The sequence below is a fragment of the Pogona vitticeps genome, chromosome 4, assembly GCF_051106095.1.
Source record: "Pogona vitticeps strain Pit_001003342236 chromosome 4, PviZW2.1, whole genome shotgun sequence".
In the NCBI taxonomy this organism is placed as follows: Eukaryota; Metazoa; Chordata; class Lepidosauria; order Squamata; family Agamidae; genus Pogona; species Pogona vitticeps.
Genome location: NC_135786.1, coordinates 239,273,144 through 239,297,500, shown reverse-complemented (window position 1 = coordinate 239,297,500; position 24,357 = coordinate 239,273,144). Strand labels below are relative to the sequence as shown.

Sequence of the window (24,357 nt, the reverse complement as noted above, 5' to 3'; positions counted from 1 at the left end):
GACGTTAGGACAGAAAACTCGCCGTTGCTTCCAAAAAGTGTGTGCACCCCGCGGGCAGCGCCTGGCCTTTTTGAGGGGGCAGCAGATCGGGCATCTCCCCCATCCCCGTCCACCCCCACACAACCTCTGCAGACAAAAAAGAGGGGGCAGACAAGGAGTCCTCTGGATGGACTCCAGCTCCAGCGAGCCTTAAACTCCCTTTTCCTGCTGCCAAGACCCCCCTCCCCAGTGCTTTGGACTACAAGTCCCATGAGCCCCACCCAGCAGGGCCAACAGGCAGGGATGAGGGGTGCTGAAGTCCAAAACTCCCCACACACACACACAGAGAACCCCACTCCCTCCAAGGCTCCAAACGGCTGAGGGCACATTGCAAAGAGATTTTTGTTGGGTGGAGGGGGGATGTTTCCCTCTAAGGAAAGATGGTGCTGATACCGGAGCAGAATCAAACTAGATTTTAGTACAGGGGTGGGCAATTAATTTCTAAAGGTGGGGGGCCACATGAAAAATCTGAACTGTGTTCGGGGGCTGAATCAACTTTACTTAAAAATAAAATGAAACAATGATGTTATGATTGTTTTTATTTTAAACGTGTTGATCTTCACAAATACTAAAGAGGTTTTTTGCGGTATGTTAAAGATAAACAACTGATCAACTTTAGACAAAAAGCTATACATTGTTTTGATGTCCGGCAGGCCGGACAGGAGTGGCTTGCGGGCCGTATGTGGCCCTTGCGCTGCACTTTGCCCAGGTCTGTTTTAGTACAACCCTTAGTAGAGAAACAGAGTACAGTAGCTTTAGTAGCTCTTCCCTGCACCCCCTTTCACCTTTGATCTAGGAGATGGCCAGCTAAGGAATATGGCCAAGGAGGAACCGGGCGATGATAATAGTAGTCACAACACCACCAGCAGGGGAGGGAAGGCCATCTATCAGGGCCCAGGAAAGAAACACATAGACAAAGATAAGAGGAACCGATACTCTTTTCCCCAGACATTTCGAGGCTTCCTGAGTGCATAAGGCAAAGGACACATGAGCACACAATCTGCACATCTATAGGGAGCCAATCTAGTCGTTTAGTTGTGTCCGATTCTTCGTGACCCCATGGACCAGAGCACGCCAGGCCCTCCTGTCTTCTACTGCCTCCCAGAGTTGTGTCAGGTTCATGTTGGTTGCTTTGCAGACACTGTCCAGCCATCTCATCCTCGGTTGTCCCCTTCTCCTCTTGCCATCACACCTTCCTAACATCAAGGTTTTTTCCAAGGACTCTTTTCTTCTCATGAGATGGCCAAAGTACTGGAGCCTCAGCTTCAGGATCTGTCCTTCAAGTGAGCATTCAGGGTTGATTTCCTTTAGAACTGATAGGTTTGTTCTCCTTGCAGTCCAGGGGATTCTCAAGAGCCTCCTCCAGCACCACAATTCAAAGGCATCAGTTCTTCGGCAGTCAGCTTTCTTTATGGTCCAGCTCTCACATCCAAACGAAACGACAGGAAAAACCATAGCTTTGACTATTAGGACTTTTGTTGGCAAGGTGATGTCTCTGCTTTTTAAGATGCTGTCAAGGTTTGTCATCGCTTTTGTCCCCAGAAGCAGGCGTCTTTTAATTTCGTGGCTGCTGTCTCCATCTGCAGTGATCATGGAGCCCAAGAAAGTAAAATCTGTCACTGCCTCCATATCTTCCCCTTCTATTTGCCAGGAGCCAATAGGTTAATTTAATTGGCCTCATTACCCAGTGAGGAACTGAATCCAAAGTTGGGATACAAATGAATTAATGTATAGCGTTTTTATGGCTCTTCGTTTGTATCCCTATACAACATGTGTGCCCTGTATTTTCCCGGTCTTTCTCTGCTTTTAAGAAAACTGCCAGGCTGACCTTTTCTTTGCTGCTATTCCAGTAAAACTGGGCCTTTTGGTCCAGCTGTTTGCCTGATGCCTGGCCAGAGGATTTTTGAAACCAGGTCTGGCCGGTGACATCGGGTGCATTCTGTATGATGATGATGATGATGATTCTTCCTGACATTGAGGGCACGACCTCTCTTCCCCCCACACACACACACACTCGCGCGTTTCCCTCAGCCCAGCCCCCCCGCCCGTTACTTAGCCTTAACCCTCCCCCCCCACACAATCACACCCCTCTCACTCTCCGTGGGGCAGGAGCTGCTGCTTATGGGGTGGGTGGGGAGGCGGGGGTTCCCGCCTGGACGCCTTCTTGTGTGTGTGGGGGGTTGTTTCCCTGAGGGACGGCAGGCGCCGCACTTTCGACGGGGGAGATTTTGGGGAAGCAGAGGCGCTCTCTCAGGGAGGGAAAAGAAGGTGGGGGCGACCTGAGGCTCCTCTTCGGGGCCCCTCCCTCGCCAGGCGTTGAACTCCCTTGAGGGGTCTCCCCCACACACACTTGCCCCCCTCCTCATTGGCCCCAACCCCTTGAACGGACCCCCCCCCCCCTTCAGAGGCTCACCTCCGCCGCTTCACGGCCAAGGCCGCCATCTTGTTCCCTTCGCCCGCCGGCTTACGAAGCCTCGGTGGGAGACGGGGCGCGGGGCTTTGTGGGCGTTGTAGTCCTCGCGGCCGGCGCCGCCATCTTGTTCCTCCCACCACCACCGCCCGCTCTCCCTCCTCAGTGGGAGGGGGAGGGCGCGGGGCCTTGTGGGTGTTGTAGTCCCGGCATCTGACGACTCGCAGCCGTTCCACGGGCCGGGCCGCTTCCTGCGTCTCTCCGGCCAATTCAAACGGTCCCCGGGCTCGCCTCGCCCGTTCTTGGCCCCCATTTCCCACAGCGGGACTCCTCCGAGAAAGGGGGACGGGGAGCGGTCTGGCCTGGCCTGGCCTGGAGGTCTCCCCGCTTCTCTCTCGGGCTTGTGTGTGCGTGCAGGCTTGCGGGCGACACAGAACTCTTCGGCAGCCTCCCCGAAAGAAGCGGGGCCGTAGCTCGGGGGGGGCAGAGGGAGAGGGTGTCCCCAGACACATTGCCTTTCCAGGACCATCATCATCACTTATCATCATCAACAGCAGGGATGCCTGCTGAGAGTGAGGTCTGGGAGCGCAGCTGCTGCCAGACAGCACTGGGCTATGTGGACGCCAGACCCCACTAGGTACTATACTTTCTGTTTCTCTTTTTTTACGCATTTCTTTGATTGATGTCGTTGTTCTGTGCCCTGAAGTCACTGGGGGGATTTACAGGATGAGCCGTCTCCGAAATCTCCAGCCCTCCGCCTCCGCCTCCCGGGTCATTTCTGGAAGCAAGACTCGACCCCGTGGTTTCCTTCAGGGAGTCAGTCCATCTCACCGTGGAGGGTCTTCCTCTTGTCCTGCTGAAAGGTTTCTTTCCGAGCCTCTGATCTTCTCAGGATGTGCCCGAAAGTAGGACAACCTCGGTTTCCACATTTTGGCCTCCAGAGAGAGAATTCAGGCCTTATTTCATCTAGGGACCCACTGGTTCGGGTTTTTTTTCTGGCCGCCTAGGGTATCCACAAAGCTCTCACTTGGCCCCATATTTCAAACAAATCATTTTCCCCCCTGTCCGCTTCCTACACGGTCCAGCTTTGATTTATAGACCATCCCAATTAGTGCAAAGCACTATTCTGTGCAAATTCATGACATGATAAAAAAAATACAACCAACAAAGACAATAGAATCATCGATAAAATCAATAATACAATAAATAATAATAACCTTTGAACCGCAGAGCTGGAAGGGACCCTCTGGATCATGGAGTCCAGCCCCTGCCAGGGAGACCCGGGGGGGGGGGAATCGAACTCCCAACCTCTGGTTCTGAAGCCAGAGGCCTAAACCACTGAGCTAGCAGGTCTGACCCAAAAAAAATAATACAATATATAAGGCAGAGGTACCTTGGATTCCTGTCTTAATCTCAGTTGTGCATTGACATGCAAGGGCCATCTCATTCCCTTTGCTGCAGCCTGAGCTGAAGGGGATTCTGTGGACTACAACACCCCACCCCCAGATCCCCATCTCCCAAAGCCCATCTGCCCCTGAAAACTTCAGAAAAGAGGGATCTGGGAATAAAACGTCTTGCTTCGGCTTACTTCTCATGTTTTTTCAGTTATACCAAGAAGCTTCCCACACCCACACCCTGTATTCAAATATTACAGGAAGCCCCTCCATCGTGCTGTGTGGGGCTGTTTGGACTGACTGGATGCCCCCAGCTGTCCAAAAATGAGCCTGGCAGGGGCTGTAATGAGGATGGAGGGCACCGGCATTTGGAGGGGCACCAGAATCCCAAGGTGAATCTATTGCTGAGCATTAGAGTGGACGAGTCGCCCAGATAGGCAGGGTATAAATCAAATAAATAATAATAGTAATAATAATTAAGCGAATGAACAGCAACCCCTTCCAGCCTTCTTTGCTCCCCCCCTTTTTTAAGCATCTGTTTTCTTGGGGGGGGGTTGCCACCACTTCTTCCTCCTTTTTCATGGGGCATTCATGCCCCCCAGCTCTCTGCTTATTTAGGGATGGGTTTAGTGCATCGTCCATACAGTCCTCGCTACAGGAAATGCGCCGTGTTCTTCTTGTAACCGTTCTGTTGGGAAACACACACACACACCTCTCCCCGAAAGCTGTCTGTTTGTCTTGTGTCTTAATAAGAACAGATATAAATAAGGCCAGTGCAAGAAAGGAGTTGTTTTTATCAGGTTAATTCATTTCCATGACCCTGCTTGCAACATTTAATAGTAAACAGATTGAATCAATGAATGTAAAAATCTTCTGAGGAAAGACAAAAAGAACACCCCTTTGGTTTCCTGGAGAGCTGATCGAGTGTGTTTGTGCACAGTATATACATTCGCTAGAAGTGTTAATAAAACCCATCCATGGCTTTTCTCGTTCACGCAGGGAGGAACTGCTTTGGCGAAGAGGACTCTGAGCTGATCCACACGAGTGCAACGTGCATCGTCTAAAACAATGCAAGTAGGTTTTCCGCTCCAGAGCCATTTTTTTATTTTTCTGCTGTTGTGAAAATGTATGTTTGTGTAATGAGTTAAAAATAGTTGACTACAGAGGCAACCCCCTTAACCCACTTCCTTGAGGAAAAACTCAATTTCATTCGTCGTTGATGTGCTTCTGAGCAGGGTGGATACGATTTAAATCAAAATAATTAAAATTGTAAAAATCAGATTTTTTTAATGGTTTAGATAGAAACAGCGTTTTTAAAACTATTTAAATAACAAAAATTGATTTTTGTAAAAAAAAATTACTTCGTGATTGGAATCAGTTTGATTTTTTAAAACGATTGATTTTTATCCACCCTGCTTCTGAGTAGACCTCTCTGGGGTTGTGCTAAAACAGCGACCACTGACTGCCCGATGGCTCATGGCAAAATAACGAAGACTCTGCGGCAGTTTGAAACTAACGAGTTTTCTGTTGTCCTTTTTTTTTGGTGGATTGAGGTGGACTGAGGTGGTGGGTGCCTTTTCTCAGATTTTTTGAGTCCGGCTTGAGAAACCCACCAGTTACAAGCTACCTATTCAGCAGCCCACTTTTTAAGATCCTGCCACCAGAGAAATATCCATTAGTCTCTTGATGCCCCAAAAGATACTGTGTTGGAAATTTTCACAGGGATGAAGGGGCTAAGATGAAGTCTTATGTCTTCATTCAGAACAGAGATTTGTGAGCAGCCTTGACTTTTGACAAGTGTAAATAGAAGGTGTTACACGCAGGCTTATGCAAATACAGCCTGGCAGAATTCAGACCACTACAGATGGGGAAATACCTCTGTGGAGTATGTCTCTGGTTGATGGAGCAGCGTGATGGGGAAAACATAATATTGGGGTAATTTCCTTCCTGTTGCTGCAGCAAACTTAGAAAAGTTATAATCTGAGAATGGCAGAACTGGACGGGGGACTCTCTGGATCATCAAGTCCAGCTCCTCTGGCTCTGCAGGCAGACAGCGAAGCCACTTGCACTATCCAGTGGTTCATGTTTTAAGAGGAGGGCTTTGCTTTATTTTTGATGCATCTTGTTGAAGAGAACCGTGTATGAAGGCCATGAAAGGCCAGATTAAGGACTGGTGTTTGGATACCTAACGCTGAACTTCTAGGAAACAATGATGCTTGTGTTAAGATCTGGGCAATGACCCTCCGGGAACTTGCAAAACCAGATTTGCTGTAAAATACTTAATCTGGCGTGAAGATCAGTATTATCTTTTTTGAGATTCGATTGTTAACCCGCGGTGCTCTAAAATTAAACTTTCCTGCAATGTTGGCACTGTAGGCTTGGTAAAGCTGCACCTGTTGAATACCGTCTCCCTGATGTGAGGGTTCAGAAGTAGAGCCATGGAGTTGGTACACGTTGCTAGAAGGCGGGAGGGGTGAATTCACTCAAGAAGAGTAGATCAACTGGCTTCTGCCCTGCTCAGCACAGCATCACACAGTTAGTTATCTAGGCTGAAACCCACCGGGCCCCAAAATCCCCTAGGACAGCGTCCCTGGGTGATGCCCACCTGGCTTCTGACATAGAAACTGGAACAGTAGAGATGGAAGAGATCTGTGCAGGCTTTGTTAGCCCACCTCCCCTGCAGATCCTGGAAATCTGTAGCTAAAAAGCATCCCCCGACGGATGGCCGCTCACCCTTGGCTTCCTGGAGGCCACTCGCCAGCTCTGCGCTCCTCCTGCAGATGCTGTCCTTCCTTCCCTTCTTTTAGTGGCAGAAACCTTGTTCTAGGCCTGTATTGAGAACCACGCTAGGGAGCTGTTGCAGAACCTCCGTCGGTAAAATTACGAGCAGCGTTAGGGAAATACAACACCGAAGGTGCATCATCTGAGGGGGACCGTCAGATGGCGCTGCTTGTCCTTGCAGGGCATCCCTTTTAAAATCCTTCCAAGGAGGGCGGCTCCCCTCACCTCCGTTCCATAACATATTAAAGAAGCCTCCTCCTATCAGGCTGATTGGAGTTCTGCAGGGCTCAAACCCTAAGACGCTCCACAGATTTTCTTTTAAAACGACCTTTTCTCTTCTCCAAATCTGCCTGGTTGTCCTCAACAAGACGTGGAAGTATGCAAAAAGGCCCTAAAATCAGCCAAGGACTACCCTTGAAGTTCACCAGGCAAGGGGTTGTTCACAAAAGGGCCCATCACGGCTAGAGGCTGGAACAGGTTGGCTTTGTTTCGTTTTAGATGGCTGCGCCAGAGTCCCCCTTCCGCACCCACACCCCTGTGGGTCCTGTTAGCGAGAGGTTTTCAGTGGGTCCCAGTCAAAGCTGGCACTTGGGTGGGCCTGCCAGACCGCATCCTGCTCAAGAAGGAAAGTCACGTAGGGCCAGAGGGTGGGTTCTGGCGCCCTGGCGTGGGACAGGGTCTTAGCCATAAAGGAATCGTGGCAACCTGTAGCAGGAGGCACAGGGAAGGTAGGCCGTGGGAGGTGGCTGAAGAAAAACGACATGGGCGCCAAAGGCAAGGAGGCAGCAGTCGCTCATCAAAGGATAAGAGTGGTTATGCGTGCAGCATGGCCTCTCCCAATTTGAAGAGACCCTCGTCCAGCAGGCCGAGGCAAAGAGGCAGTCCCAAAACCAGCGAAACCAGGGACCTGGACAGGGGACAGACTGTGTTTGTCTTCAGTGTGAAAGGGATGGTCTCTCTCAAATTGGCCTTCTCAGCCACACTAGACACTGTTCCAAGTCCTCCATTCAGAGCACGTTACCCTAGTCTCTTGAGACTGAAGGATGCCTACATGCATTCGACAATTTCACATCACATACATACTCACCAAAGAGAGAAGAATTTTTATTTGCATCATCCAAGTTCCAAAGAAAGTAGTTGGTTCCAAAAGCACTAAAGGGAAAGGGTGGGTGGGTAGGTAGGTAGGTAAACAAATAAATACCTGTACTGGCCAGTTAGGTGAAGAAAATGGCATTAAAGTCATGTCTTTAAAAAAAAAAAAAAAAGATAAACAAGAAGGGGCTGATGCAGGAGGCTACCCTGAGAGAGCCTAGCATTCTTTGACTAGTGACCGCCGTCCAGGTTGGAGACCGTTTGGGTCTTTTCCGTCTCCTGCTGTGTGATCCTTCAAGAACTGGAGATGCTGAGGGTGGAACCTTGACCCTTCTGCATGGACAACCAGTGCTTCCTTATGGAGCCACCCCTGATCGGAATAGCTGAATCCACAGATATTTCAAATTATCTTTCGTTCCCAGACGACTCTGGGAGCCTCGTAACGCAGTGGTTAAACTACTGTCCTGCAGCCAAAACTGTGCTCGCTACCTGGGGTTCAATCCCAGGTAGTCGGCTCAAGGTTGACTTATCTTTCCGAGGTTGGTAAAATGAGTACTCAGCTTGCACAATTAACTTGTAAACTGCTCAGAGAGTGCTTGAAGCGTTATGGGGCGGTATATAAACAGCACACTTTGCTTTTTGCTTTGCTCTGCACTTAACGTTTTTCATTGGTGTCCAGAAAGAAACAGAACTCCAGTGCAGCTCCTTGAAAGGAGGGTCAACGGGTCTTTAGCATAGGCAGTCCATCGTCAGGGAAAGCTAAAAGCACTCTCTGGGTGGTGTACGATTTGATTATGTGCGCTACACATATAATAAATAATAATCATATGCCGTCAGATCAATTCTCACTTATGGGGACCCTATTCAGAGTTTTCTAGGTAGAGAATACTCAGGAGTGGTTTCCCCTTTCCTTCTTCCAGGGGTGCCCTGGGACTGCCATGCAGCCGGCCCAAGGCCACCCAGGCTGGCCCTTCTCCCCTGGAGATGCACAGCGGGGGAATCAAACTCCCAACATCTGACTCTGCAGCCTGATACTTAACTCGCTGAGCTATCCAGCCAGGCTGTCTATATGTGTGTGCAAATTGTTCCACTGTGATTGTTTGCAGTGATGTGTTGCTTTACATCATCGTTCTCTTTAAGTATGTTTTAAAGTTTTCTAGACTTTAGATGATATTTTAATTTTTGTCTCATGTATGTTTTTTTCCTCTTTGTAATATATTGTGGATTTAGTCTTACTTGTTTCAGTCACTGTGAGCCGCCGGGGGTCCCCTCGCAGAGAGGAAGGCAGCCTAGAAGTAAAGCAAAGAAGGAAGGAAACCAAAAAAAGGGGCTTCGTTGGGTTTGGTGCTAAGCAGGCAGGTTGTTTTTCACACTAATTATACAGGAGATAAACACACCGTTCATCTTGGATGACTCCACTGTTTCTTGGGGATGGAACTAAAAGCCCGGCGGACGACCCAGGTGGGACTTGAACCCACAATCCCCAGCTCCGGAGGCTGATGCCTTATCCATTAGGCCACTGGGCCCAGGCTGTGGCCTCCTTGATAACAATTGCATGGACACGCAGAAGGGCTTCTGGAAGGAAGCCAGCCTTGGCCTACCAGCTTTGGCCTTTAATGTGAAAGGAGGCCTGTCTTCACCTCCTACCCCACCTCCACAGCTGTGACTGGCAATGTTAGCACCCTGGGCAAGCGGCCTTGCCTACTGTGTCCTGAGGCCTGGGTGCGAGAGAGCACTTTTCAAAGACTGGGAAAAGTTAATAATACAGAGGAGGGGCAGGATCTGTTCTCGATCGTCCCAGAGTGCAGGACACACAATAGTGGACTCCAGTTACAGGAAGCCAGATTTCGGTTGAAGATCAGGGAAAAGAAACTTCCTAACTGTTTGAGCATTAAGACAACGGGAACAATGAGCTTAAGGGGAGGTGGTGAGCAGGGCTCCAAGGCTGGAGGCCGTCAAGAGAAAATAGGGCAACCTGTTCTCAGATCTGCTTGGATTTGGATTCCTGCCTTGAGCAGGGGGTTGAACCCGATGGTCTTCTAGGCCCCTTCCAAGTCTATGATTCTATGGATCATGCCATCGTAGTCCCGGAATGGGAGCCCAAGGTTTACAGATCCCAGCCACCCGCCGAAGCGGGAGATCTACAGCTAATCCAGCCCCATTGAATGACCACCTGCAGTTTCTTGCAAATCTCCAGTGGAGGTTTTTCCCATACTCCAACCTGGGATCCTCTTGACTCCTTCGGTCCTAGCCAGCAAGGCCTGTGGTTAGAGACAGGGGGCATTGTCGTCCAGGATCCAGAGAGCCACAGTTCCACAGAGAAGGAAATCCCCCCCTGCGTGTAGCAGATCTGATGGCGAGGAGAAGGTCCACGGAGTTGCAGTCTTCGTGGAGCATGGGCGGGGGCTTTCCCCTGTTACATACAGCACTGATGTTACCTGTCTGTCATGGGTTTGGAGGGAAAGTTCCATCCTATGGGGAGTGGAAGGCGGGACATCAGGAGGAGGGGCTGTACTGTATAAATATGTGATGCCTGTGTGGTGAGAACACACACTAAGAGAGATGCTGAGAGACACTGGGTTGTGACGAAGCAGCAGCTGGGAAGAAGAAGCTGTTGTGGGAGTCTGTGTGTCAGACAGGGTACTACTGTGTGTCAGAGTACCAACCTGATAGGTTCAGGTGTCTGTTGGTTAGCCAGAACTGATAGGTTCAGGGTCTGTGCTTCAAGTTAAGGGTTCTGTGTGAACCAAACTGTATGCTTGTATGAGTGTGAATAAGCCACGTTACTTTATGTTATTCACCTGATTGTTTTCTTTTCCTGTGAGTGTATTTAAATAAACCTTATTCTTTTTATTGTTTAAAAATCCATCCCTGGTCTGTGTGACTTCTTAAAGGGAATGGTTGGTGGCAGCTTAGTGTAACTGTGTGACATATCCCAGTAGGTCTGGGTTTGTCACATTGATTGGTGTCCAGCGTGTGGGATACGACTGGTCCAGTTGTCCAGCGGTCCAGCAAAGCCTTGGCAAGTGTGCCCAGAGCAAGGGGGGTCTAGTCAGGGACAGTCTGAGGCGCGTAGGTAATCTTCTAGGTGTACCTCACGGGGAGGTGCGCTAGTAGAAGAACGTGCCAACTGGGGAGACTTAGATTAAGGTGCTCTGAGGCAGCCTAGTTTTGGCGGGAAAAAGCTGAGGCAAAACTGCGTAGCAACAGTGAGCTAGCTTGCCAGCTGAGAGGCCCAGCAGAGGGGGGTAGGCTCTGACTCGATACTGTTGCAAGTAGTGCTGAAGAACAGCAGCAATCTCTAGGGAGAGCTGGTTCTGAGGCAAGAAGGAAAAAAGTGGTCGTTTTATTTTGAGGCTTGACTTTTTAAAGCAGCCTGTTCTGGGGGGGGTTATGCCCTTGACTCGAAGCCAAGTAGCAGAAATGAGTGAAGTGAAAGACCCCCAGATTGACCAAGGTTCTGAGGATGAATTTGGCTCAGTGCAAGGTGACAGCACAGGAGAGCAGAACCCAGAACTTAGAAAAATGCTCATAGCCCAACAGCATGAACTGAGGATGAGGCAATTTGAAGTGGAGGAAAGGGAAAGGGAAAGGCAGAGGCAATTTGAAATAGAGAGATTGGAAAGAGAAGAAAGATTGGAGAGAGAGAGAATGGAAATGGAGAGGGAGAGAGAGAAAATTGCTCTGGAAAAAGAAAGAATGGCGTTTGAATTAAGAAAACTGGAAATGATGAACCAGAACAATAATAACAATAGGGATTCTGAGGGAGGCCAATTGTCTAAAGCTGACCTGAAGAAATTCCCTGTGTACCACAAGGGAGATTGTCCTGAGGTGTTCTTTTCCCTAGTGGAAAGAGCGTTTGTGGACTTCTCAGTGAGGGAAACTGAGAAGATGACCATCATGCGGTCTTTAATCAGTGGTAGCCTGGCTGAGGTCTATGCCGAGATGCCTGAGGAACTGATGAAAGATTTTGCAGAGTTTAAAAAACTGGTGTTTGCCAGACATGGGATAAATGCAGAGCAGCTGAGACAAAGATTCAGGTCCCTAACCAAGAAGCCAGAGCAGACTTTTACCCAAGTGGGGGCCCAATTGGTGAGGCTGCTTGAGAAATGGCTATCGCAGGAGGGGACAGAGACCTATGAACAGCTTAAAGATTTGATAGCACTGGAACAGTTCTATTCAGTCCTGCATGGGGAATTGAAATTCCAGGTGAGGGAAAGGAAACCGAAATCTGTGGCAGCAGCCGCAGAGATCGCGGATTTTATTTCCCAAATAAGAAAGCCCTTGGGTGAGGGGAAATCTATAGGTAAACCCAAAGAAACCTACAGCAAGTACTCTCAGGGACCAGGGAAAAGCCAGCAAGGGGGAGGGGCCCATGGTGAAGGGAAGCCCTCAGACATGAAACTAAGACCTCAGATTTTGGAGGGAAAACCAAAACAAGATGAGAGAGAATCAAAATACACCAGAAAATGTTATTTCTGTCAGGGAAAGGGTCATCTAATCTCAGAGTGTGAGAAATTAAAGCAGCTAAAAGGAATGGTGCCTCAGAATTCTAGTGGGACCAAGCCAAAAGCTGTGTTCTGTGTCCAGAAAGAGCAAAGCTCAGTGTCACTGAGGGAGCCGGTTGCCATGGCTACTCAGTCTGGAACAGCTACCTATGCTGATCAGGCTGAGGAAAATGGTCCTCTTATAGAGGTAAAGCGCTGCTTGCTGGTAAAAACAGATTCTCCGTGGTTTGAGACAGCAGGGGTGGACGTAGGAATACTTGACCGTCAGTATAGGGGGCTGCGGGACACTTGTTCCCAGGTAACCCTGTGCCATCCAGATATCATCCCTAGGGAGTTTATAATCCCAAATGAGAGCATAAAGGTGGCAGGGATTGAGGGGCAGGTAATCTCTCTGCCAGTAGCAGAGGTACCTGTCAACTTTCAAGGCTGGAGGGGAGATTGGCGGCTAGCAATCTCATCGACTCTGCCAGCAGCCGTGCTCGTGGGAAATGACCTGGCTGAACATGTGAAACGGGTGCTAGTGATTACACGCTCACAAGCCACCACAGGGACAGTTCAGGGGGGTACTGATGAGCCAGAGACGGAAGCAGAGGGGAGTTCAGAAGCTGTGGTGGAAACCTTAACCACAGACAGCAGATTTGGACAGGAGCAAAAGGCAGACGCCACTCTCCAAAAGTGTTTTGAACAGGTGACTGACGCCCAGCTAACACCTGAAACCCCAGTGAGATTTCTGGAGAAAAAGGGGATTTTATATAGAGAAACCCTGAGGAATATCTCAAAAGGGGGAGATGGGATCAGAAGTCAGCTGGTGGTACCTGAAAAGTATCGCCCCATGATCTTACAAAGGGGTCACTCTGACATGTTTGCTGCACACTTAGGGGTGAAAGGGCCCCTTGATGTGATCAAACAAAATTGGGAGCAGATCACCCAGGATGACCCACAAGACGTTGTGACTTATATAGACACCTTGATGAATGACCTAAGGAGAAATCTAGAGCTGGCAGCAGAAAACCTGCAAGCTCAGAAGGTCAGACAGAAAACATGGTATGACCACAAAGCTAGAGAGAGGCACTTTGATCCAGGGGAGGAAGTGCTTTGGCTTAGGCCCTGCAGAGAGAATAAACTGCAGCTCAAATGGGCAGGACCATATAGGGTCATTTCCAAGATGTCAGACCTGAACTACCTTATAGAGCAGGAGGAGAACCAAGCAAGGAGGGTGGTTCATGTGAATGCCCTAAAACCCTACTACAGAGGGGAACAGAGGGTTTTATTCGCGATAAAAGCAGCTGAGAGTGAGGAAGCTGAATTACCCTTCTGGGAGGGTAGAGGGGAAGTAAAATACAACCCAGAGGAGGTAAAGATCAGTCCTGCACTCACCCAAGACCAGCAGCAAGAACTAAAAATGCTGCTTAGTAAATATCAACAGGTGTTTTCCACCAAGCCGGGGATAGTGAAGGGAGTGATGCATCGGATCCACACAGGGGATGCACCCCCGCAGGCAGTATCCCCATACCGAGTAACGGGACCCTATAGGGACAAGGTGCGGAAGGAGCTGGACGAGATGCTGAGGGAGAACATAATCGTCCCCTCTTCTAGTCCTTGGTCCTCTCCGATAGTCCTTGTGGACAAGCCTGATGGGAGCATTAGGTTTTGTGTTGATTACAGGAAATTAAACCGTGTAACCACTCCTGATGCCTACCCAATGCCCAGGCTAGACAACCTGATTGAAACCATAGGGGGTTGTCGGTTCATCTCATCATTGGACCTGGTAAAGGGATATTGGCAATTAAGAATTGATCCCAGGGATCAAGAAAAGACTGCCTTTTGCAGCCCTTTTGGTCTCTATGAGTTTCGAGTCCTGAGCTTTGGTCTCAGAAATGCACCAGCCACATTCCAAAGGCTGATGGACCAGACCTTGGCAGGGCTCAGTGACTTTACAGTGGCCTACATTGACGACATAGGGATCTTCAGTAATACCTGGGAAGATCACCTGATACACCTGGAGTTAGTGCTGCAGAGGTTAAGTGCAGCAGGGCTAACAGTAAAGGCCAGCAAGTGTCAGCTGGGTAGCCCAGAAATAAAATACTTGGGTCACATGGTAGGGGGAGGAGTGATAAAACCCCTGGAGGCCAAAATAGAAGCAGTTCGTGATTGGCCTAGACCCAACACCAAGAAAAAAGTCAAATCATTTCTTGGGTTGGTGGGCTACTACAGAAAGTTCATCCCGAGGTTTAGCGAGATTGCGGCTCCGCTGACCGATCTGACGAGGAAGAAGGCTGATGACCGCATCCCGTGGACCAGCGACTGTGAGGCGGCGTTCCAGAGGATGAAGGAGGCGTTAATCAACTATCCTGTCCTGCGTGCTCCAGACTTCGACCGGGAGTTCATCATCTACACCGATGCGTCTAACAGCGGGGTAGGAGCAGTTCTGTGCCAGGAGGATGAGAATGGTGACCAGCATCCAGTGTCCTACCTGAGTAGGAAACTTCAAAAAGGTGAGAGACATTTGGCAACCGTGGAGAAGGAGTGTTTGGCCATAGTCTACGCGATCCGGAAGGCCAAGCCTTACATCTGGGGAAGACATTTTATTCTGTGTACTGACCATTCACCATTGCAATGGTTAAAGACAATGAAAACCCACAATAGCAAACTTATGAGGTGGGCTTTAAACCTACAGGACTATGACTTTGAAGTGAAGGTGGTCAGAGGGTCAGTGAACTGTGTTGCTGACGCCTTATCAAGAAGACCTGAAGAATGAAGACGGCGAAAGAACATGGACTATGTGTATATAATGATGACAAAAAGTAAAATGTACCTGTTTTTTTTGAAATTGGTTTGTATGAATAAAGGTAAATTGATGTAATGTATATGGTAAATGTTTGAATGCCTAATTGATATGGTTTAACTTAGAATGTAAGTATGAGTAAGTATAATATGGTATGTATAACTGTTGTTGTGTATTTTATTCAGGTTGTTTTTTGGTGAAAAGCACCTTAGCTTTCCCCCTACAAAACAACTTATAAAGAGGGGAGGTGTTACATACAGCACTGATGTTACCTGTCTGTCATGGGTTTGGAGGGAAAGTTCCATCCTATGGGGAGTGGAAGGCGGGACATCAGGAGGAGGGGCTGTACTGTATAAATATGTGATGCCTGTGTGGTGAGAACACACACTAAGAGAGATGCTGAGAGACACTGGGTTGTGACGAAGCAGCAGCTGGGAAGAAGAAGCTGTTGTGGGAGTCTGTGTGTCAGACAGGGTACTACTGTGTGTCAGAGTACCAACCTGATAGGTTCAGGTGTCTGTTGGTTAGCCAGAACTGATAGGTTCAGGGTCTGTGCTTCAAGTTAAGGGTTCTGTGTGAACCAAACTGTATGCTTGTATGAGTGTGAATAAGCCACGTTACTTTATGTTATTCACCTGATTGTTTTCTTTTCCTGTGAGTGTATTTAAATAAACCTTATTCTTTTTATTGTTTAAAAATCCATCCCTGGTCTGTGTGACTTCTTAAAGGGAATGGTTGGTGGCAGCTTAGTGTAACTGTGTGACATATCCCAGTAGGTCTGGGTTTGTCACATCCCCATCCATTTTTTAATTGTCCGTTGGCTGGCTTGTTTTGAGCTCAGTTGGGTGCAGAGCGGTCCTTCTTTCAGCAGCTGCTGGGTAGGTTTTACATCCCACGTCCAGTCTCCAGCTGGAGGCCAAGGCTGGGTACCAGCATGGGAGAGACCCCGGCTGAGGAGGGGTCCTGAGGCCAGCTCAGTTGATGCTCTGGTGCAGGACGGTGGAACAGCTCAAGCGACAGGATGTCTCCCCCTCCACTCTCCCCGTAATTGGGGGTGGGGAAAGACAAATTTGGGGCTGAACAGACCCATCATGGACTCTGTTTGGGGTATTTCTTTTTAATTTTTTTTTTTACCATATGCCGCTTTGAGCCCAGAGAAAGGGATGTTTCTATAATTTCAGGCCAAGAGAACTGCTGGACAGGTCAGGGGTTTGGGTCTCTGGCTGCGGAGCCAGAGGTTGGAAGTTCGATTCCCGCCCCCCCGGGGCCTTCTTGACAGGGGCTGGACTGGATGACCCATAGGGTCCCTTCCAGCTCTGCCGGTCTAAGATTGTTCTTATTTAACTTTACACTTCTGATGGAAGCCACTTCCAGAAGTGAGAAGGGTGTTTCCACTCCTCTTTCTTACGTCCCTGCCTCATTCCTTAAAAACTCATCCTTGGGGGCTGGAGAAACCTTCCCCCAAAGGGGTGCCGGGAGGAAAATCCCCTGACCCTACCGATGAGCGTCAGCTTGGAGTTAAGTCTCAGCAGATCAGAGATGGTGGCTTCTCTGAAAGGGTAAACAAACAGCGGGTCACCAACCTCCAGAGATCCTGGACTTTGCTGTGGCCCTGGCACACAGCCAGCCGGGCTGCAGATATCTTTATGGGCACCTGTGACCCCCATTAGCCCCTGACCAAGCCCAGTCAGCCTCGGAGAGCCGGAGCCCAAATCAGGAGCCAAGGAATGTTTATGAGGCCCCTTATCAACCCTTATGGAAAAGAGTGATATCAGGGGCTGATAATGGGTCAGCGGGCAAAGGGCAAAGGTCTCCCTCCTGGCAAGGAAGAAAGAGCTAAGATGAGAGAGGGAGCAGATGAGGACAAGGACTGGTCAGGGAGAGGCCCGGCCTGCACCGGACCTCCCGAAAAGGGACAAGATGGACAAAGGTGTCAACAGCTGGGTCCCAGCAGAGCAGAAGACCCCTGTGTAGCTCAGAGACTTTAAGCTCCGTGGAGAACTATTCTGCCTGGTCCTCGTGGAGGGGTGCAGGATGACCCACCCGTTGCTCTTCCACGCTGTATGTGCACAAGGTAAAGGTAAAGGTTCCCCTTGACAGTTTTTGTCCAGTCGTGTCTGACTCTAGGGGGCGGTGGTCATCCCTGTTTCCAAGCCATAGAGCCAGCGTTTGTCCACAGACAATCTTCTGTGGTCACATGGCCAGTGCGACTTAGACACGGAACACTGTTACCTTCCCACCGAGGTGGTCCCTATTAATCTACTCACATTTGCATCCTTTCGAACCGCTAGGTTGGCGGGAGCTGGGACAAGCGACGGGCGCTCACTCCGTTGCGTGGTTTCGATCTTATGACTGCTTGGTCTTCTGACCCTGCAGCACAGAGGCTTCTGCGGTTTAGCCCGCAGCGCCACCACGCCCCTATGTATGTGTACAAGAATGAGCCAAATCCAGCTCGTCTAGCCAAGCTCCCTGTGATGATGCTCAAGCCATGGAGGGGCTGTGGCTTTTCTCTCTCTGAACTGTGGGAGAGGCACTTGCTAGCTAGCTGGAAGCAGAGCGAGTGGCTGATATACCACCCTATAGTCTATGGAGCACTCTGGGCAGTTTACAGTTTAATCATGCCGGCTACTTATTTTCCCAACTCCCTGGCGAGTTGGGTGTTCAGTTTACCAACCTCGGAAGAATGGGAGACTGACTCAGCCTTGAGCTGGTTCCCTGAGCTCAGGTCGCAAGCAGAGTCTCGATGGCCGTATGGCAGTCAAATCGCTGCACCACGAGGCTGGTCGCTGTGGGTGAGAGAAGGTTAAGGCCTGTCAAGTAATCACTGTGATTATACCTTAAGAAGAGGAGGTGGATAACAGGGTTGGTCTTGAAGGCTGCATCTGGTCTCACTGGGGGGATGGGGTGCACATACGGGTGCCCGTGCACATACCTACACACTGACAGGGCACTGCATAGGCGTCACCACAAGGGAAGATTCAAGCAAGGCACCGGCTTGCATCAAATTGCATGTGCTGGTGGAGAGGCAGAAGCCGAAGCAGTTTTTCCTAATTCAGACAGTATTTGCTCTGCTCCTCTCTCCAGGGGCCAAGGCTGTGACTAGGCAACCCATGTGCCTGGTGGTGACTCAGCTGTCCAGGCACCGCCAGCTGTGCCTGATGGGCGACGCCGAGGTCCCTGGTCTCCTTGCTGTCGGTTCTTCCTCCTCGACTCAGACGAGACAGCCCTTCAGAGGGAAGGGCACTCAAAACGGGTGCAGGTGATGGTCCTCTGGCAGCCTTTGAAATGGAGGACTGCCCTCTTTGCCAGAGGCCACTTGCCTGTTGGGCTGGTGGGGAGGATTTCCCTAAGCAATTCTCTTCCCAATCACCTGTGGGGAATAAGTTATTAAGGGGGGGGTTGTCACTGAGGGTTTCCCCACATTGTCACCCAGTGGATGTGGCTGTTTTGGCTCTACCATTAGTGGCACAGAAACAGGACATTTGGCTGCTCCCCAGAGAGGAGGAGGAGGAGGAGGAAGATGATGCAGAGGAGAGCTGTGGGAATGTGTGTGCGTGTGCAATATATCCCGGGGCATAATGTAGTCCTCGGACACCAGGTTGCACACCTCATCATTGTGGCATAGTGGTTAAACTGCACTACTGTAGCCCAACCTGTGCTCACCACCCGGGTTCAATCCCAGGCAACTGGTTCGAGGTTCACTCAGCCTTCCATCCTTCTGAGGTTGTAAAAAATGAGTACCCAGCTCACGGGAGTGGGGTGTGTGAACAATGTGTGATCTGCATGATTTGAATTGTAAAACACCCAGAGAGTGCCTTAAGCAGAATGGGGGGGTATATAAGCCGCACACTCCCCCCCCCCCGAAGGTCGGACCTGGACTGGAAGCCTAAAGCCAGGCTTGTGTGGTTGTTTGGGAAGGACTCGGGGAACAGACCTGGCAGGACCGCCTGGGCTCGCCCACGTTCATCGCCGGGGGGGGGTTTGCCTCGGGTTCCCAACCCCCCCCAATGAGGCATCAGCCTTTGAAGTTGCAGATTGTGGGTTCAGGTCCCGCCATGCATGGTGCAAAACAGGATCAGAATGCAGAGTCTCAAAGGGTCTCTTTATGGCGTAGTATTATGCCTAGTCTGGTGACTTCTGTAGCGAGACGAACCCTCTGCTCAGCACTTTGCTGGAAGGTGACTTCATTCAAAGCAGGAATTTGGGTAGAGGTTGTGAGCTGGGCCAGAAGAGTTCCCGGTTGTCTTGCTGGGGGCTGTTGGTAGCCTCTCAACCTGCCTCCGGGGTCACTTTGAAACCGAGATAACACCCGTCTTGTGATAAGGCCGTTCTCAGACTTATCCAGCTCATTTCTGTGAAGCACTAACCATCTAAGAAGGACTTTTATCTTTTCTATGCGCTGGTTGTGATAACTTTGCTTGAGAGCCAGTGTGGCATAGAGTCTCAGACCAGGGTCCAGAAGTCCTGGGTTCAAATGTCTGCTCAGCCAGAGAGGTTCACTTTGGTTAAAAAAACCCACGCCTTAAATATCTCACATACTTTCGAAACCGCATTAGGGTCACCAAAAATCAGTGGAAGTTTGTGGACACACAACACAGGCCACCTTGCTTACATTCTGCGTGTGGCCCCTTCAGGTACACGGAGGGGCATAGATTTCAGCTGCCTGGATAGCTCAGTGAGCCAGAGGTTGGGGGTTCAGTTCCTCAGAAGAGCCAGCCTGCCCAGCCGTGGGCGATCTGCACTGTCCCAGAAATGCCGCCCCCCCAGAAGAAGGGAATGAGAAACCACTTCTGAGAACTCCCTACCTAGAAGACCCTGAAAAGGGGTGACCATAATTCAAAACTGGCCTGATGTCACTTTATTCGGGGACTCGGTGTGGTGTAATGGGTCGAGCAAGGGACTAAGCCGCTGGAGTCCAGGGTTCAGATCCCTACTTGGCTATGGAAAGTCACTGAGTGCATGGAACTAGTAAAAAATGTGTCTCATTTTGACCCTATTGGGGTCGCGCTATGTCAGTTCCAAAGGGATGGTACCTAGTTAGATGGGAACATGGATTTTTGAAGCGAGTCCTCGAAATCCTATGAATAAATAGACTTCAGAAGCCCCAAGCCTGTAAGCCACCCATTCCCTGGGGCTGTATGTGAGAAAGCAATGGGCTTTCTCTCTTGCACACACGCTCATCCGTCTTTGCCGGATATGTCTGAGAAGGGCCAGAACAAAGGCACTTGGCAACACAGAGGGGAAACTCCCTCCGCGTCCCCCCCACGCTGTGGACAGCCTGCCGTTCGTGAGCGATTCACAGGGTGAAAAGAAAAGGTGTGACTCCTTCTCTAATGTATACCATGTCTCCGGATAAATCATCAAACAGGAAACGAGGAGCAGGTCCCCTCCGGATCCCAGCCACTCTATACCAGCTTGCTTTCTGCCACTGCAGGACTTTGGAGGAATTTGCAGGCAAAGCATTGTGCAAAGGGGGTGGGTGGGAGACCCCCGACCTTTGTGGTTGGACTCTAGTAAAGGGTAACCCAGACGGAGTAGTCCCGTCTCAGCCAGACAGCCCTGGCCTCTCCGACCCCCTCCGTGGGCATGCCCGCCCCTGGGAAGGGGAAAGTATGGTATCACACATTGTTCCGGCCTTGGAGTATTTCTGCCACGGCCAGCCTCTTGAACATCCTGTCCTGGGACACTCGGGCTGCTCGCTCTGGGAGCTGGGAAGGGGAAACAGAGCCTGCCCAAGCCCCACTGCAAGGAGGGTCAGCCTGCCTCCCTCTAAACACCCACCCCCAACCCCTTGCCCCTCTAGCAGGAGGCCAGATCTTAAAGTGTGATGCCTTTAAGATCACTTAAAAGAACACTCGGGATGGTTTAATGATGAAAGCTACCTATGGCCTGCCCACCCATCCAGCAAGCTGGGCACTCAGTTTATCGACTTTGGAAGGAAGGAAGGCTGAGCGAACCTTGAGCCGGCTACCAGGGATTGAACCCCGGGTGGTGAGTGCAGTTTTGGCCGCAGTACAGCAGTTGAACCACTGCAGCGCGAGGCTGAGAGATAAACCCAAAGATAACTGAAAGTGGGGAGGTGGTGGTGGGGTGGTGGCCATGCATCTCCGCCCTTGCTTTGGGCTGTTACTCTCTGCAGCTCTATCGGATAAGGGCCAGGGCTAAAGGGCCGTGGACGACGTCCCTCTAAACATCCAGAAGGCCTATGGTTCCCTGCCCTTGGTCTAAACTTTGTTTCCAGTCTTGCAGAATTAGAAGGGTTATTTTTAAAAAATACTGTAAAGTCAAAGGGAGAGAAGCTAATGAAGCCTGAGCTCTCTCTGGAGGCACAAATGTTGAAACTGAGGCTGTCCTCCTTTGGGCACCTCCTGAGAAGGAAGGATGGTGTCTGGAAAAGGCCATCATGCTGGGAAAGCCGGAAGGGAGCAGGATAAGAGGAAGACCCGATAACGAGATGGACTGATTCCCTCAAGGAAGCCACAGGCTTGAGTTTGCAAGAGCTGGGCAGAGTGGTTGGGGACAGGATACAGTCGTTTGCAGATCGCATTTAGTGATGTGGGGTTCGTGGGGTTGCCAGTTGGGTGAAGATAAAACCAAATGATGTTTCCCCTGCCACTTAAGGTTAATAAGAAAACATCATAAAATATGAAAAAGTGCTGTCAAAACGCCTTAAAATGAGCTTTAAGATTAACATGTGGAAGTAACTAGATGTTACTTTTTAAGTTTTACTAACTGCACCTAAAAGCAACTTCGGCACTATTGGATTCTTTGCTTGTTGGTCTCTACCATGTTTTCCTGAAAACAAGACAGGGTCTTATATTAATTTTTGCTCCAAAAAAACTCATTAGGGCTTATTTTCAGGAAATGTTTTACTTTTTTTCATGTACAGCCATCTATGTTTATTCAAATGTAGTCCTGTCCTCTTCTTCTGGTTGCTGCACAAGGGTGGAGGGTTAGGGTTTCACTTCACTGGGGCTTATTTTGGGGACAGGGCTTGTATGACGAGCCTCCTGAAAAAATTATACTAGGGCTTATTTTCAGGTTAGGTCTTATTCTAGGGGAAACAGGGTGGTTACATGTAACTACATTGCTTGTAACTAGCTTCCTTGTAACTAGTTATTTCCTTGTGCAAGTTACCTATCACCCTCAAGTCTGGTTGATGAGGTCCTAAGCGGTGGTGTCTCTGATTAGGATCAGGCTCTCTAATACAGTATTATATTGATATATTTCCCATTCATTCTCACTAGGACTCAGACCATAACAAGGAAGGATGATTGTTGCCAAGCCAGGGAACTCCCTTTTCACCCTGACCTCCGGAGTTTATCTGCGGAGAGTTTATTGAACTGTTTTTGATCTCTGCAGAGAGGCCTGCATCAGGGGGACTCTGTGAGCAATGAGGGACGTACAGGATAGGGGCCCCCGGGGACGCAGAGCAGCTCAGGACGGCAGGACGGATCCTTGCCTTGTTCCGCATGGGGCCAACGGCTCCCATCTGGCTGGGAATCATGCATTGGCTGATTCCGGGAGAGTGCAGCATGGATCAGGGATGGAAACCAGAGAGAAAGAGAGAGAGAGAGACGTAGGCCTTTGTGTCAGCCCCCCCCACCCCACCCCACCCCACTTGCATCGCTTTGAGAAACATAGATGGGTGGGGGAGTTGGACCGCGTGAGAGACGTTTCGGAGAAAGAAAGAATGCAGAGAAGCTCCGTCCTCAAAGCAGAGGGCCAGAAATCCTGCCATCCGAGGACGGAGAAAAGCATAGCTCAGGGGCACACCCTCAAACCTCTTCAGGTACCCAGCCCAACGCCCCCCCTACCCGAAAACCTGGACCCCCTGCCTGTTGCCTTCCAGATGTGCCAACTCCCTTCTTCCTCAGCTAGCTCCGACCCCATCATAGCCATTTGGGTCTGTGGAGCATCAGAAGTCTTCCATGCTGCCTCTCCCGTCGGCCTTCAGGGAGGCCCAGGATCCGGGACGGGGACCCGGGAGACCAGGAGAGATCCCCGGGGGCCCAAGGCAGGACATAGACGAAAGCCGCTCTGTTTCACCGCCCTGGCTTGGAGACGCTCGTCTCGGCTTCCGTGCCCAGAACTAGCCATGTGTATGTGTGTGCGTGTGTGCACAAAGGGCTTCTCAGTATTGTCGTTGCCATGCTTTTGAGCTCACTGGTCCTTGCCACAGTTGGGCAAGGCGGTCCAGTCCAGCCTGGCGCTCAGCCACGGTTGGGGAGGGTGCAGGGTGACAGCGGTGGCTTATCTTTGGGGATCGGCCAAAGTTTCCAGCTGAGCTCAGAGACGGAACCAGGAACTTCCAGCTTAGCGTTCCTCCCGCTCCTCTAAGTAAATACAACCCTGGCTTTGAATAAGCATTTCTCCTCCGGAGAGGGGCCCACCGAGGAGGAGGCCGGGTTGCCTTCTCTCAGCCCCACAGGCTGACTAAGGGGGGGGGGAGAGAATATCCTTGAAGGCTTCCCTGAATCGTGGAGCTTTCAGACGCCCTGTTGCAAAAATGTGGGGGGGCGCCACCGAGAAGGCCCACATTCCGGTTGAGGCCTTCCTTGGCCAGCTCTGTGTGTGTGTGTGTGTGTGTGTGTGTGTGTGTGTGTGTGTGTGTGTGTGTGTGTGTGTGTGTGTGTGTGTGTGTGTGTGTGTGTGTGTGTGTGTGTGTGTGTGTGTGTGTGTGTGTGTGTGTGTGTGTGTGTGTGTGTCTCTGCGCCCGCCTGCCCACTTGCTCATGGCAGCCTCACCTAACCTGGTGCCTTCCAGATGTGTTGGACCACAGAGCTGTCTGGGGATGATGGGGGTTGTAATTCAACGCGCCTGGTGGGCACCCAGTTGTGGCACAGTGTGGTCGCCGGGTGATCAACAGCTGATGCCCTGGGGTACCAGCGCCCGATGCGGAGCCCAGGAAGTGGGCCCTTGCGATGCCACCGAAGACGGGCAGAGGGAGGTTGGCGGCTCAGGAGCCCAGAACGGCTTTCAGGCCGGCCAGCCTTTCTGCAAGGGCTCCGATCTCCACCTGGCTCTCAAAGGGCAGGATGGGCCCACCGCTCCCCCCTCCCCAGCCCCCTCCCTTCACTTCCGGCTTGTGGGCTCACAGGTATGATCTGAACCCTGCACCCATACTTGCACGGAGCCAAGAAGCCCTGGCACCAGCTAGGAAGGGGCGCAGAGGGGAACCCAGGCTCTAGAGCCCACCCCCAAGAGACAGAGAGGGAGAAGGAGAGAGGATATCAAACTCCTCTCTCTTCCAACAGCTTGCCCCAAGATTTCTCCCATCCCTTGGAGAACCCCGAACGTCTAGATGGCATCCCAAGACCTTCCCCTATGGGGGGGGGAGGCTATCCT

The 24,357-nt window shown here is 50.6% G+C and overlaps 2 protein-coding genes and 1 non-coding gene across 7 annotated transcripts in view; 1 reads left to right on the top strand and 2 right to left on the bottom strand.

The window, feature by feature from the left end:
* Nucleotides 1-2,586, bottom strand: part of LOC110090980 (protein EFR3 homolog A) — a 44,807-nt gene extending 42,221 nt beyond the window's left edge. For 2 of the 5 annotated variants that reach the window (XM_072999620.2, XM_020814900.3), the window contains exon 1: nucleotides 2,453-2,586. The gene's annotated coding sequence lies outside the window, so the exon portion shown is untranslated. The remainder of the gene's footprint in view (nucleotides 1-2,452) is intronic. The other 3 variants (XM_020814901.3, XM_078392088.1, XM_072999619.2) reach the window with 3 other exon arrangements.
* An 82-nt stretch (nucleotides 2,587-2,668) lies between these two features.
* Nucleotides 2,669-24,357, top strand: part of SLC39A4 (solute carrier family 39 member 4) — a 58,775-nt gene continuing 37,086 nt past the window's right edge. Inside the window, exons 1-2 of the mRNA XM_078392089.1 lie at nucleotides 2,669-3,086; nucleotides 4,843-4,917. The gene's annotated coding sequence lies outside the window, so the exon portion shown is untranslated. The remainder of the gene's footprint in view (nucleotides 3,087-4,842; nucleotides 4,918-24,357) is intronic.
* On the bottom strand, nucleotides 9,170-9,242 carry TRNAR-CCG (transfer RNA arginine (anticodon CCG)). The gene has a single exon. It is a non-coding gene; the product is annotated as a tRNA-Arg (tRNA).